Genomic DNA, 14411 nt, shown 5'->3' on the forward strand with positions numbered 1-14411 from the left:
AAAGTTCCAAAGGCTCATCAACCAATTTGTTCATCTCTGAATAATTAAGAAACTGGCTACTTCAATGTAGCACCTCCAAACTAGAACCTGGCACACAGTAGAGATGTTCAATAACATTCGTTAAATGGATAAATGAACACTCTATACATACAAATATATAAAAAGGCAAATCCATCTCTGAGAGGTGAGAAATCAGACGCAGATATGAAGTGTCCCAATCTCTAGTTCATTACTTTGCCATGCAACATGCCATACAAACGAAAATAAAATCTTTTATGATTGATCTAGACCTTCTTTGTCATTCACACTTTAAGGTTCTTGTTATCATGCTTTGACCTGCTTCATAAATTTTAATAGAGTATTTTTTAAAGTAAATATTTTGTTGACTTACAGCATGCAGACAGAAAAGTGCACGAACTATAAGGGTGCAGCTCAAAGTGTTTTTACCATGTAATCATACCTGGTTAACCACCATCAAGATTAAGAAATAGAGATTACTAGCACTCAGATGCCTCCCTATGCCTCTACCTTTACCGACCGCCACACCATGCACACACAAAGTGCTATTCTGACTTTTATCATGGTAGATTACTTTGGCCTGTTTTTAAATTTTTATTTAGGTAAATTATTAACTGTGCTTTCTTGCATTTGGTTTCTTTTACTTCAATTTCTATTTATGAGATTCATTCCTATGACTGCGTATATTTGTTACTGTAGAATATTCCATCATATGCGTACACACACTTTCACATGCATGCATACATCACAATTTATTCATTCATTGTACCATTGAGGGACATTGGAGTTTGCTGCTATAAATATTCTAGTTCATATCTCTAGGCGCAGACATGTACCCATTTTTCCTTGATATATATACTGGGAAGTAAAAATGTTGGCCACAAGTGAATGTTAAACTTGATTAAAAATTGCCAGTTTTCCAAAGTGGTTTCAGTAATTTACATATCCATTAGCAGTGAATGAGAGTTCCAGTTGTCCTTGCGAATATTTTCATTGTCAGTTCTTGTTTTGTTTTGTTTTGTTTTTATCCATGTGGATGGATATGTGGTATCTCACTGGTTTTAATTTGCTTTACCTGATGACAAATTAATGTTGAGCACCCGACCATTTAGATAATTTTTTATTAAGTATGTTCAAATCTTTTGTCATTTTAAAATTAGGTTATGCTACCTTTTTATTGATATATAGGATTTTAAATATACTTGGGTATGATTCTTTGCCTTATTTTGCATTGCAAATTTGCATTACCTTTGACCTTCGTAGTATGTCTTCTAATGAGCAGAAATTCTTCATTTAAAGAAGTCTAGTGTATCAGTCTTTTTCTTTATGGTTAGTTCTCTTTGCAACCTGTTTAAGAGAGCTTTGTCTACCCTAATTTCATGAACATACTGTCCTACATTATCTTCTAGAACTGTGTCATTCACTATTGTTGCCAGTAGCCACATGGGACTATTTAAATTTAGGTTAATAAAAATTAAATACAACTTAAATCTAACTTTTTCAGTTGCACAAGCTATATTTCAAGTGGTCCATAGCAGTATGTGGCCAGTGGCTGATGACAGTGATGTTTCCACCATTTCAACTAAATCCAGTGGACAACACTGGTTCTAGAAGCTTTCTTGTTTTAACTATCACATTGGTATCCACAATCCACCTGCATCTAATGTTTTGTATGATGTGAAGTAGGGCCATTAAGTCTTTTGTTGGGCCCATCTATAAGATATTTGACAATCAAGAACATTTGCATGAGACTCCACTGGAGCAAAAAATAAACAAACTTTCATTGTGTTATACCAATGAAATTTTGGTGTCTTTTTTTAGCAGCTAGTGTTGTATATCATAATGAATAAAGTCTATAATGTCACTATTCTATCTGTTCTGGCTTTTCTTAACCTTCAGTTTCAATGCATGCTTTCTTTTGGGCTAGGACTTCTAATTCCTATCCTACTTGTCCTTCCTTTTCAGCAATTCAATTTAGATTGCCTTTGGAACCCCATTTGCAGGCTTCCTTCCCATGTCTGAAGCTTTGAAAATTGCTGCACTTATATTCACACATATAGGATAGGTTATACTTTACTGAGAATATGCTATGTGCAGACTACAGTCAGTCCTCCATATCCATGGATTCTGAATCTGTAGATTCAACCAACTACAAATCAAAAATATTGGGGAAAAAAAAGCATCTCTACTGAACATGCTGAACATGTACAGACTTCTTTTTTCTTTTTGTTATTTCCTTAACAGTACAACAACTATTTGCATAGCATTTACATTGCATTAGTTACAATAAGTAATCTAGAGATTATTTAAAATATACAGGAGGACACATACAGGTTACATAATATTATGCCATTTAATATAAGAGACTTGAGCATCTGTGGATTTTGGTATTGGAGCAAATCTTGGAACCAATCCCCTGAGGACACTCGGTGACAACTGTTCTCTTAACAAATGTCTAACTCTCTGTCACCAGATTTTACAAGAATATTATCTCATACTCCCCTAATCTGATGGGTTCCACAAAATATGGCCCAATAATTGTAACATGTTCATGCTTTCTACAGAGGTTACACGTTTAAAAAGAACAATTCCAAGACATGTCTTTCACAGATACCTCTTTAATTATAACCTGCCATGAACTAGAGACACTATCCAGAATTTATAAATGTGGGACTGTATAGCGTGAGAAGTCCTATTTCTCTGTAAGTGGAGCCAGGTCAAATACATCAAGTAATTGGAGACTGGCCATCACAGCCTATACTAGAGTAGAGTCCTAGGGGCTCTTTGAGATTGGATTATTACATGAAGTTGACACCAGCAGTTGGATCATAAAGGTGAGATAAAGAAGTGCCATTGATCAAACATGGAAACCTAAATCTGTATTTGTGTGTCTTGGGTCAACTTTCCCTAAGCGGACCTTGAGATGAGGATCTGCATACAAGGAATTTATTAAGAAAATGCTCCGAGGAAGCGTAAGAAAGAAGCAGCAGCCAATCAAAGTGACAGTTTCAAGAAGAGTACCATCTTTAGTCTCATCTCACAGGGCAGTTCTAGAGTATAAATTACCCAGTTCATGGCAAGCAAACTGGGCTTTTATGTTCCTATCCTGGTTGATCATTGTTGGTGCAGAAGGAGCAACCAAACGCCAGTACAGGACAAGCTCCTGCATGCACAGCCGGCAGTCTGTTCATGTCGGCAAAATGGCTACAGTAACCTGCAGACAAGCCTCCAATGTGAGTCACTCTGAGGTACAGGTTGTTAGAGGCAAAACAGACACAGAAGCTGAGGAAGGGGCATCTAGAAATCTGGAAAATATCCGTGGGCTCTGAGAAGAGTAATTTAGTGTCTGCATATCAGCTTCAAGGGGGAAGGTTAATGGTAGGAGACAAAGTCAGAGGTCACGGTGCAGGTGAATTCAGAAATAGCCCATGATCAGGCCAGATAGTCCAGCCTTCCTTTTTACTGGTTGAGCCTGCTGAGCATGGTTGAGTTTGTCTAAGCCACAGGTACAAAACCAGAACAAACTAATTAGGTGGCTTGATCTGATTGACTTTTTTACATAAATTCCCAAGTAATTTTTCTTCTGCATGAGAGTTCTACAATTCAATAACTGCATCATTCATACTTTCATTCTCAAATATTGTCGAATTTTACCATATGTTAGACACTGCCTGAGGAATAAAATGAACAGGCCCAACATGGCTCCTGCCACATGAAGCTTATAATCTAATAGGAAGAAGCTAAAGTGCAGTGAGGTAAAGGAACTTGTCCTACGTGAGAAAGCTAGGAAGAGGCAGACCCATCATCTCAACCCATATCTCCAGACCCTGTACCTGGTTCTCTACATCCAGTTGCCTCCCTGAAAGAAGTAAACAATCAAGTCACTCATGGCAATATGTACGGAATAACTACAGTTTCCTTCCTCCCAAAAAAGGCTCTTGTGATGGGGGTAGGGGAAGGAGAAAGATCAAATGAGTTTTACTATCTTATTAACAATTTTGAGAGAGGTGTTGATTTTCATTAAAAAGACAATTACAAAACTGTGCAAAAATTAAAAATCAAATTCAATTTTGTGTAGAGAGCACAGAGCTAAAAAAAAAAAAAAAAAAAAACTATCCTTTCTCTTTTATAAACACCTTTCCCAAGTTGTGAAAAGACTCGGTGATAGGTATATAATTTTACTGATCCTTTAGAAGCAGCTGAAATGTGGAAAAACCAGAGAGCTGGCTTAGATTAGATCCCCTGCCTTAGCTTCAGCTGCCTAAATGTGGTCATTTCAAGACAGATTCCCAAAGTTAATTATGTTTTCCTGTAAAATGTAGCATTAATTGTAAGTGTAGAGTATTAAAATGGAATGTATAATACACTATTCAGATGGTTTGTTGTATTTTTTTTCCCAAATAAGTGTACCGCACATGATGTGCCTGTAATGGTATTAATTATTTATCACTCTATGTGGAGAAAATATCAATTATAATAAAGTGTAAAAGGGTTATTAGCTTTTCTGAACAATAAATAAAGTGGAAGTTGTGAGATCAATATGATGAATATATTAAGTTAAAATTCTCTTTTGCCATCACTGTTGATAGGATTTTATGTACCAGTCTCATGAAAGTGTTATAAACATTTAAAAATGAAATATTTTAAATAAAAATAAAATCTATTAAGGAAGGTAATTTTAAATATTTAATGATATAATTAAGTCTTATTAATGTAACATTCTTTATTTTTCAGATTAAAAATTCACAGGATTGTCATCCCTTTCATCTTAATCAGATACCGTGTTTGTGGTAATGATTTGTTATGTATTTTCATTAACATTTGATGAATATTAACTATTTGAAATAGAACAGGTTTTTTTCCTTGTCTGTGATTACTAATATGGGCTACTTCACAGCTACCAGATGGAGAGCCAGAAACAACATAGAGAGATATTACCCCCACTCTACTATTTCAAGGGCAGAGAACAATCCAAGGTTCTTCAAGTTTAACCTCCTACTTCCAACTGTGAAGAACCCATGGCTTTGTCATGCCTGAAAAGGCCCATCTCAGCATCCTGTGGGAAGCACAGGGTTTAGAGTGATTTAAACTGGATTCAACTCACTTCTTGTACTTTTCTCTTTAGTTTTGGAAAATTTGCTAGACCTCCTGAGCCTCTGTTTTTTAATCTATGAAGTGGGAATCACAAGAAATTGTTTGCAGAGTAGCCACATAAGTTAGAGAAAATATATAAAGCTTGGCTCAAAATAAATCCTCAATAAGGAAAAATCTTAGTATACATCCTCAAGTATTTTAAATGATGGTGTGAAAAGCAATAGAGTAGTTTCTGATTCACATTAGCTGGAGAAATAACAAAGGACAGTAATACTGTATATCCAATAACACAGTTCTTTTCAAAGATCATGCATTAAAAATTAGTGAGAACTGTTATGCTTCAAGGGACACCATTAGGAAAATTAAAAGGCAAGCCACAGGATGAAAGAAATATTTTCAAATTATATCTCTGATAAAATACTTGTATTCAGAATATGTAAAGAACTCTTACAACTCAATAAGAAGACAAAACTCAGATTTTAAAAATGGGCAAATTATTTGAATACAGGTTTCCACCAAGAAAATATACAAATGGCCAATACGCATGTAAAAACATGCACAACATAATTAGTCATTAGGCAAATGCTAATTAAAAGCATAATGAATTATTTACATTCCCACTACTCATCAACTAAAATAGTATAATCAAAAAAAAAACAATGCTAGGTACTGATGGGGATGCGGAGAAATTGGAAACCTCAGATATTGATAGAGGAAATGTAAAATGGAAAACAATTTGGCAGTTTATTACAAGGTTAAGCATAAACTAACCATATGACACAGCAATTCCACTCTGAGGATTCTACTCAAGAGAAAGCTGTTTACCTGTCCTTTACAATGCCAGCACCTGTCATCCTACCATTGTTTTTCACATCTATTCACTCCTAGTTTCCTGTAACCCCTGAGAAAGAAGTTAAAGGAAATGGGTGAAGGTACATGCTAATCACAAATAAGAAGGCTTCCATGAAAAGCTAAGACTTACAGTTTCAGCCATCAGCAAATTTATTTCCAATTTTTTCTCTTTTCATATGTCAAATATATTTAAGGATTAAATATCAAAAATTTTCTTTTTGACATCTAGGATGTACCGTCAATGTCTCATATCTAAGAGAGTACACAGTGAACTGACTCAACAACATTTATAGAACACCATGACACTATACAGAAACCAATTAAGCATGGACCATACCCTTCAGGATAGCCGAAAGTCATGGACTGACACTCGAGCTAGCTGCGTGTTTAACTTTTGGCAAACTTGACATTTAAACCACAATGGTTTAGTGCCATAAACTTTCCTAGGTACCTTAACTTTCATAATTTCACACTAAGAAAAATTGTATAGGTAAAGCTATTTAGTTGCCTTGCACTTTAGTTTACTTGTAGGAAAAACACATGCCAGAAACTTCAGTGTTCAACCAAGTGGCCTTGATTGTTTGAGGTTTGCCATCAGAACTTGTCTAAGTTCCATTAATGAGTTAATGTGTGTAAGAAAAACGTGCACGCATGTATACAAATGCAATCTTCTTTTTGAGGGGAGAGGAAAGATAGGTGTAGTCTTGACATCAACACCCTTGCACTACATTTATCACAGCTTTCCAAGAAATTTTGCACTGAATGAAATTTACAGCAGAGCCCTAAAATGAAAACTTGGTTCAGGGGATTTATGAGAGAATGAGAGAATGACAGAGTAGCTAATACTTCCTGATACCAATAGAGATGGTGTACCGAGGGAGTACAGAAGGTGATAAATGCTATCTAGATAAAAAAGAAAGAAATGTTAAGATTGCCTGTATCATCTTTGAAATGTTGCAGTGGTATAATTCTCTATGTGTAATTAGAATTCTACTAATAATTCTACTAATAGCCTCTGTATCACAAGATATTTCTACCCCCTGTGATGCTGTAAAAGACCTCATGGGAGGAGAGCATAACGATATGGTGAGGGAGAGAAAGAATAGCAATCGACTGTAAAAGTAGACAAACAAACTACATCCAACCAATACTGTTTACACAAAACACAGTGGCATTGGGTCGTTTATTTTGAAGACTTGGTTTTGTTTCCTTTTTAATTATGAAGGATAAAATAAAATTGAGTGACTGAGAGAAATAAATAGATAATGAAGTATCAAGGGTTTTTATATAGAAGCTCCTTATTAAAATGACTGTCTCCTTCAACTGTTTAATCTAATTTCTGCAAGGCAGGTTTTCACTTGTTCGGCTCATATAAATGCACAGGTATTACAGGTATTATTAAGACACTGTGTAGTTCACACCCAGAGCTTGAAGAACTACTTTAACCCCTTAAATGCTCAATGAAGCAACTAATTCACTACTGGTCTTCTACTCTTTCTGTTCCCTCCCCTCCATGAATGCTTACAATAGCAACTGACTTCTAGAACGTGTTTTAACACCGTATATATTCAGACTTACGTGTAATATCCACCATGTACTATAAAATTCCAGTCAGTAACATACCTTTATTTATCACCTCTATCCAGTGTCTTCATCTAGGTATTAGGAAATATGTGAAAGTTAATTCAAAGTGTATCCTCAGGATGCTTGGAGCCATAGATCTATAACGAGAAAACTTATCTCACACACTTCCTTAGTAGCTCAAGTTACCATACAACTTAATGTACCAGGACATTTCTGAGAATAAAAGGAGGCACTATTAATCATACAAGGACAACAAGCATAAACTAGGAATGTCCTAGTCAAACCTGGGTAAATGATCATCCTAGTTATGGGTGTACAAACCATAAAAGCTATAAAGGTTTAGAGAACAGAAACTTTCCCATTGTCTAATAGGAAGCCCCATTTCCAATCTTGATGTCTTTTTTATATATGATTGCTGAAACAAAAGGTATTCAGATGGAGTCCTCTGTTCAATGCACACGGATTGCAAGTGTGGTTACACTTTTTGTACAGGACCATAGTGTGAGGACCAGGTACACAGGTGTAGTCTGGAGCTCAGACACTTTTTACTGTCTTCCACGAGTACTCTGTTTTTCCTCATCTCATGTTACTCCTATTCCAGCCATGTCTATCCTTGACGTTTTCCTCAAGGCCCAAATCAGATACTTCCTCTTATACAAGCATCTACGTGTTAGGTAGAATCACCCTCCCCACACACACTGCTGGATCTGTTTCTTCACTTGTTGGTTTCATCCATTTCCATCTTTGAGTACATATGGACATATCACTCATCCTAAACTTCTGGTTTGATGATATAGTAGCCAACCTCCAGGATGTCTCCAGTGATTCTCACCTTCTGATATGAATAACTTTAATGTAGTTTTCTCCTTCCCCTACCTACCAGATACACAATAATAGGGCTGATGTGTATAACTAATGAAGTTTTGTCAAAATGACAGTGTGATTTTTTTTTTTTTTTTTTTTTTTTTTTTTTTTTTGAGACAGAGTCTCACTCTGTCGCCCAGGCTGGAGTGCAGTGGCGTAATCTCAGCTCACTGCAACCTCCACCTCCCAGGCTCAAGCAATTCTCCTGCCTCAGCCTCCGGAGTGGCTGAGACTACAGGCACACGCCACCACGCCTGGCTGATTTATTGTATTTTTAGTAGAGACTGGCTTTCACCATGTTGGCCAGGCTTGTCTAGAATTCCTGACCTCAGGTGATCTGGCTGCCTTGGCCTCCCAAAGTGCTGGATTACAAGTGTGAGCCACCATGCCCAACCCAGAGTATGATTTCTGATGCTACTTCATAAAGGGCATTGAGGCTCCCTTCCTGCTCTCTGTTGGCTCTGGGAGAAGCCAGTTTCCATATCATGAGGACAATTAAGCACCCCTGTTCAGAGATCATGTGGCTTCGTGATGAGTTTTCCGGCCAATAAACAGCACTAATTTCTCAGGAGTATCGTGAACCACCTTAGAAGTGGGTCTTCTAGCCTCGGTTGAGCTTACAGATGACTGCAGAAAGTCTGACTGAAAACTCATGAGACCCTGAGCCAGAAGTACCAACAGCAATGTGGATCCTGAATTTCTGACCCACTGACCCATAGAAACTGTGAGATAATAAATGCATACTTGAGCCACTGAGTTTTGGGGTAACTAATTATGCAGCAATAGATAATATGATAAAAGCCAAAATGTTTAATTTTCCCAGTACTTAGTATGGTCTCCAGCACAGAACAAGGACACTATAAATATTTCTTGGATTGAAATGAGTTAAATTGAATTATGCTGTAAGACTGAGCACTGAGTTTACACATGATCATGCCTCTGAGGAAAGTAGGTACATTTCTGACCTGATGGGCAAGCTTTCAGGAACAATTCGCTCATGTAGGAATAGGTAAGAGTAATTAATAATATCTAAGATTTTTTGAACAGTTGTACAAAGCATTATGCTTCCAATTTATTAATCTCACTTTATCTGCATGAAATTCCTTTGAGTTAGATATTATTGTTTTTATGTGATAGACAAGGGCATTGAGACAAAATAAGTTAGGTGCCTTGCCGTGACCACCTAGCCTAGCAAATAGTGGGACTAAGAGTTGAATAAATTGATTCAAAGGATTATCCTCTTTACCATTACATAATCTTGCCTATCAAAAAAAAGTCAGATGTTCAGAGTGTCCTTAGTGACAATCTCAGAATAGTCTCCTTTTTTTAATTTCAATAGTTTTTAGGGAACAGGTGGTGTTTAGTCATGTGAATAAGCTCTTTATGGTGATTTCTGAGATTTTGGTGCACTCATCACCCAACCAGTGTACACTGCACCCGATGTAATCTTTCATCCCTCCCCTCCCGCCCTTCCCCCTGGGTCCCAAAAGTCCATTGTGTTATTCTTATGCCTTTGCATCCTCATAGCTTTGCTCTCACTTATGAGTGAGAACATACAATGTTTGGTTTTCCATTCCTGAGTTACTTCACTTAGAATAATGATCTCCAACTCAATCCAGGTTGCTGCCAATGCCATTATTTCATTCCTATGCTGAGTAGTATTCTATGGTATATATAGATCACATGTTCTTTGTCCACTCATTGATTGATGGGCATTTGGGCTGATTCCATATTTTTGCATGAATTATGCTGCTATAAACATGCATGTGCAAGTGTCTTTTTCATATAATGACTTATTTTTCTCTGTGTAGATACCCAGTAGTAGGATTGCTGGATCAAATGGTGGTTCTATTTTTAGCTCTTTAAGGAATCTCCACACTGTTTTCTATAGTGGTTGTACTAGTTTACATTCCCACCAGCAGTGTAAAAGTATTCCCTTTTCACCATGCCAACATCCTTTTTTTATTACTATTTTTTAAAATTATGGCCATACTTGCAGGAGTAATGTGGTATCACATTATGATTTTGATTTGCATTTCCTTAACAATTAGTGATGTTGAGTATTTTTTCATATGTTTGACCATCTGTATATCTTCTTTTAAGAACTGTCCGTTCATGTCCTTAGCCCACTTTTTGATGGAATTCTTTGATTTTCTCTTCCTGATTTGTTTGAGTTACTTGTAGATTCTGCATATTAGTCCTTTGTTGGATCCACAGTTTCTGAAAACTTTCTCCCACCCTGTGGGTTGTCTGTTTACTCTTCTGATGATTTGTTTTGTTATACAGAAGCTTTTTAGTTTAATTAAATCCCTTCTATTTATCTTTGCTTTTGTTGCACTTGTTTTTGGGTTCTTGGTCATGAACGTTTTGCCTAAGCCATTGTCTAGCAGAGTTTTTCCAATGTTATCTTCTAGAATTGTTACTGTTTCAGGTACTAGATTTAAGTCCTTGATCCATCTTGAGCTGATTTTTGTATAAGGTGAGAGTTGTTTCATTCTTCTACATGTGGCTCACCAACTATCCCAGCACAATTTGTTGAATAGGGTGTCCTTTCCCCACTTTTATGTTTTTGTTTGCTTTGTCAAAGATTGGTTGGCTGTAAGTATTTGGCTTTATTTCTGGTTTCTCTATTCTTTTCCATTGGTCTATGTGCCTATTTTTACACTGGTGCCATGCTGTTTTGGTGACTATCACCTTGTAGTATAGTTTGAAGTTGGGTAGTGTGATGCCTCCAGATTTGTTCTTTTTGCTTAGTCTTGCTTTGGCTATGTGGGCTCTTTTTTGGTTTCACATGATTTTGGATTATTTTTTCTAGTTCTGTGGAGAATTATGATGGTATTTTAATGGGAATTGCATTGAATTTGTAGATTGCTTTTGGAAGTAGGGTCATTTTCTCAATATTGATTCTACCCATTCATAAACACGGGATGTGTTTCCATTTGTTTGTGTCGCCTATGATTTCTTTCAGCAGTGTTTCGTAGTTTTTCTTGTAGAGGTCTTTCATTTTCTTGGTTAGGTGTATTCCTAAGTATTTTATTTATTTATTTATTTTTTTCTGAAGCTATTGTAAAAGGGATTGAGTTCTTGATTTCATTCTCAGCTTAGCTATTGTTGATATATAGCAGTGTTACCAGTCTGTGTACATTGATTTCGTATCCAGAAACTTTACTGATTTTATTTATCAAATCTAGGAGCTTTTCAGATTAGTCTTTAGGGTTTTCTAGATATACGTTCTTATCATCAGTGAACAGCAACAGTTTAACTTCCTCTTTACCAATTAGAATGCCCTTTATTTCTTTCTCTTGTCTGATTGCTAGGGCTAGGACTTTTAGTACTATGTTGAATAGAAGTGGTGAAAGTGGGCATCCTTACAAGTTCCAGTTCTCAGGTAGAATACTTTCAACTTTTCCCCACTTCACACAATGTTGGCTGTTTATTTGTCATAGATGGCTTTTATTACCTTAAGGTATGTCCCTTCTATGTGATTTTGCTGAGGGTTTTAATCATAAAAGGATGCTAGACGATGTCAAATGCTTTTTCTGTGTCTAATGAGATGATCATGTGATTTTTGTTTTTAATTCTGTTTATGTGGTGTATCACATTTATTAACTCACATATGTTAAACCATCCCTGTGTCCATGGGATGAAACCCACTTGATCATGGTGGATTATCTTTTTGATATGCTGTTGGATTCAGTTCACTATATTTTGTTGAGGATTTTTGCATCTATGTCCATCAGGGATTATTAGTTTGTAGTTTTCTTTCTCGGAATAGTCTTTCTTAACTTTTTGAGAGTTGTCGATAATCCAAACTCTAGACAAGGTGTTCTCAAATGTGGCACTGCAGCATCAGCATTATCTAGTTCTTAGAGGTGCACTCAAGCCCATCCGGGACCTACTGAATCAGACTGACTGAGGAGACCCAGCAATCTGTGATTTAGCCAGATCTCCATGTGACTCATACAGGCTCAAGTTTGAGAATCACTGGTCTAGACTGCCTACATTTCAAGGGCGGTTTGACCAGAATAGATAGGGAACAGATATACAGCCACTGAGCCTGATTCTAAATTCCAACGTTGGCCCTTCCCCAGCTAGATACCGCCTCCCTAAATCAGTCATTTAACCCTTAACAAGCTGAGTAACTGAGCTGCTAAACACGTGGGCAACTCCCGAAAGTTGGCAGGATACCACTGAGAAAGATATGCAAATAGGGGGTTTATGCAGGCTTTGATAACACTTTCAATATTCCTTCTTGAATTAGCAAAGTCTTTGAGTAGGTAAGGGACTGTACCTAGCCCTGGGAATTCCCCAGGGAGCGATAGGATCCTTGGAAAATCCAAATCTTAGTCTGATGGAGTTGCTGAAGAGTTTATTCTCAAAGGTTTAGTCCAAAGAACACTCAGCCTACAAACACAGACATGCATGCATGTGCATGTGTGCATACAGACACCCCACTAAAATCCAACCCTTTTGTTATAGAAATTCTAACACACCTCTGACTTCACAGGGAAATTGCTCTTTTTATTTGAATAATAATAGTAATTAATATAATAATAACAAGTATACTTAACTTAATGGATTGTCACCTGAAACTCTTGGTTTGAATTATGTTTGTAACATGGAAAATTATTACTTTTGAATGCTTAATAAAGTCATGGTAAAATTAGGTAAGCTTTCTGTCTCTTTCCACACCTTCACATAGCTATGGTTTTGTGTTTTTCTTCTCAGGTTATCATGAATAGCACACTCTCCTGCCTTATTTTTTAATGTGCAAAAGAATAAAAATGGGAAACATTTCCATATGAATCTAAAGGCTAGAAATTATCAACACAAATTTCAGAAAATACAAGGTTTTGCCTACACTGTACACACATTATTCTTTTGTTACTATTTGAATACTTAAAAGTACAGTATAAGCCTTAAATATTTAAGCATTATGACAATATTTCAGTAACAAACACACCATCATGCTCCACTAAGAAACTTCAGCGAAAAGCCCAGTGTTATTTGTTTTGCTTTTATTTATACTTAGCAAAATCAGAAAAGATGAAACTCAAGTCACATTGGAAATCTGGTGACAATTCATTAAGAAATGTCATCTTACCTAGAAAAGAGAATGAAGCTACTTCTAAGGCTGACTCTTAAGAGTCACTGGAGTTGGCATTGTAAAAGTGCACTAAGAAATGTACTTTAACTGGGTGCGTCTAGGCCTTTAAGGACCATAGGAATTGCCTGAGAGATCTTGTTAAAATGCAGATCTTCATTCAGTAGATTTGGGGCAGGGCCTGAGATTTTGCACTGCTAACCAGCTCCCAGATGATGCTGATGATCCTGGGCCCTGGACCACACTTTGAGTAGCAGGACTCAATTCTGGCTCTCCAATGGCAGACATTTCCCCAGAACAAACCTGACAATGAGAAGGACCACTGCCAAAATTATATCCTGATTGTTGAAAGCCAAAGTAAAAAGATCATTCCATTGTATTAATCATTATAATTTAAAAAGTTGATATAATGTCTTCCTTTCCTGAGGTAAGATCCCCAGGCAGTGCACCTGAGTTTATTTTCTGTGTAATCGTGGGTAAGATTCTCAGCTCTTGGAGCCTCAACCATTTAACTAATATTTAGTGGAATCCTCCCAGGTCTCAAGCACTGCACTATACCCTAGAGATAAAATGGTGGACTCACAATCTGGAGAAGACACACATGGAAACGGGTGATTTCAGAGATTCTGATAAGGACTATAAGAGTAATAGGGCCAGGTGCATTGGTTCACGACTGTAATCCCAGCACTTTGGGAGACCCAGGCGGGTGGATCACCTGAGGTGAGGAGTTTGAGACCAGCCTGGCCAACATGGTGAAACCCCATCTCTACTAAAAATACAAAAATTAGCCAGGCATGGTGGTGCGTACCTGTAATCCCAGTTATTCTGGAGGCTGAGGCAGGAGAATCGCTTGAACCTGGGACGGGGAGGTTGAGGTGCACTGAGATTATACCAC

Source organism: Macaca nemestrina, chromosome 2 (assembly GCF_043159975.1).
Source record: "Macaca nemestrina isolate mMacNem1 chromosome 2, mMacNem.hap1, whole genome shotgun sequence".
Classification (NCBI taxonomy): domain Eukaryota; kingdom Metazoa; phylum Chordata; class Mammalia; order Primates; family Cercopithecidae; genus Macaca; species Macaca nemestrina.